The sequence below is a fragment of the Macrobrachium nipponense genome, chromosome 42, assembly GCF_015104395.2.
Source record: "Macrobrachium nipponense isolate FS-2020 chromosome 42, ASM1510439v2, whole genome shotgun sequence".
Classification (NCBI taxonomy): Eukaryota; Metazoa; Arthropoda; class Malacostraca; order Decapoda; family Palaemonidae; genus Macrobrachium; species Macrobrachium nipponense.
This window is the reverse complement of record NC_061103.1, coordinates 51992277-51994709: the sequence shown is the minus strand read 5'-3', so window position 1 is coordinate 51994709 and position 2433 is coordinate 51992277.

The window sequence follows — 2433 nt, the reverse complement described above, 5'->3', positions numbered from 1 at the left end:
GGAGCATTGCTCGCTGGTCTTCTTGGACCTCAGCCAACGACTTCAAGCCGTGGCTATCTGGGACGGTTCTTTCTCGCCACAATGCAGAAAATTTTTGCTTTAATAAAACTATATTAACGATTTTCGAGAAATGTGTTAGATTAGACTTGAAATTGAACTGAACGAACCTTTGGTTAAAGTTAATGAAGAAAGTAATTTTACACTTGTCAAGAAAAGTTTGGCTGCCAGTCTCGCAACCGCTCACAACTGCAAGCCTCTCAAGGTTGATGATCATTCGTGACACCAGCTCAAGAGTAACTTCTGCTGATACAAAAATTTTCAAGAAAACGGGCTTGTTAATTATATTAGATTCCCAAAATATTGTTGTAATTAGAAATACATTAAAGGAAATATAATATTTGATTCTCATCTAGATAAAAAAGAATGGCTATGCAAGATAATAGACAAACTCGCACACATTAAGAAAAGGGCGTTTGTTCTAATGTGAGCCGTTTGTACCTGAACCTCAAGAAATTTGAATTTTGGTGGCTAATTTGAATAGCATAGGCCTGCAGTAACTGTAAACCATCACTATAAATAAAAATATGGTCGGCACCACTACAGTATACGAGCTTTTAGAAAAACTACATTTCACTATCGTATCTTTTACCATTATGGCTCTACAGATATGTTACTATCCATTTCAGGGCCTGCGAGTCCTTGTTTTTCTTAAACATTTTTCAAACTAATTATTTGATCGAAATGTCATTTTGAAACAGTGTACAAGACACATTCAACCTCCCACTAATTTTTGGTAATGTAGTTCATTGTCAAATAGAGTTTGTTAAGGTGTTTATTTACACAGTGTTGGCAAGCATCGCCAACCCAAGCATTCGAGTATCCTTTTTCCCCATCCCATCCCTCCCTGCCTCCCTGCCTCCCTCCCTCTCCATTCCCCTCCTCATCCCTCCCTCAACCCACTTTCCTGGCCTCCCCATCTCCGCCCCTCCATTTCCTGCCTATTATATTGAGTATTATTGGATGTCATAAATATGATGGTTATTGCAGATTCTGTATTAATTTGATTATTGGTATTGTATTTACTTACGTATATATATATATATATATATATATATATATATATATATATATATATATATATATATATATATATATATATATATATATATATATATGCGAGTTGGCTAAAGAGCATATGACCTTCACCCTATTCACCAAGTATAATGCACGCACCTACTATCACGATCTCTGAAGCCCTTTAACCCTTTGTATCGACGTGTTGACTACGAGGAGGTAAGCAAAACTAAATCAGACAGTGTAAGCTACATCCCAGTATATAAATAACACTGCTCTTTTCTTAATTCCCATAACGCCTACTTATATACCGATCATACGGCCGGTATGGGCAGAATCGGCAGACTATGTACAGATGCATAAAGCAAACCCCCCCCCCCCCCCCAAAAAAAAAAAAAAAAAAAAAAAAAAAAAAAAAAAAAAAAACACACATTCTTCATCTGCTAAGCAATTGTTCATGTTATATAGATAGATAGATAGATAGATACTAAATAATATACTCCGGAGGTGAGTTAGAGACAAAGTAATTGATAATATGGTAGAGAGATAGGTACATTGATGGAATAATTGACCAATATGCCTGTGTTTTTTTGCGCAAGGATGTGTTATAAAGTTTTACTTACTTTTTGAGATTAATCCTTAATTTATTGCCAGCTTCCTCCATTTTGAATATGTAGCAGCTGACAGAAAACCGCTTATTATTACGGTGTTGCCTGACACACCAAAGATCCTATTAATCAAGGCAAAGAGAAAGACCAAGGCTAAGAAAAGAACGTCTGCTCACTTACCCCCAAATCCACCAGGTAGGCGGAGCTTTGTCTACCTCATTATTGCGTTAGCAGGTGATTTGCCATAAAGAGAACAACGTTGAGTAGTTACCCCAGGTGGGAGACGACTCCACCCAATTGGCTAGACCTAGTTTCTCTTTCCCTTGCTATTAACAGAAACGTTGGGAAAAATGAACGATTATTGTGGTCATTACGTCAAACCTTGCTATCCTTTCCATTATGACTTCTCCAATTATCCGCTGGTATTGAAAAGTATCGTGGAAAACGGTATTTTATTGCATTTCTTTAAATTAAGAGAGGTATCGGGAGTGAGATGAGAAAAACAGTGATAAACAAGGAGTGAGAGAGAGAGAGGGTGGGAGGGAGGAAGAGGGCACAGTGAACATTCGAATCTATAGATTAGTCCTGCTGACGCATGCTACTTAGCCTTTAAAAGTCAACTAACACCATTTGACAATTAGTTGGTGGTGTCTCGTGCACTGTGTCAGAGGGTCATTTCGATCAAAAATCAAGTTTGAAAGATAACTGAGAAAAATGATGACTAGCGGTGCCTGATATAGATGTAGGTTCC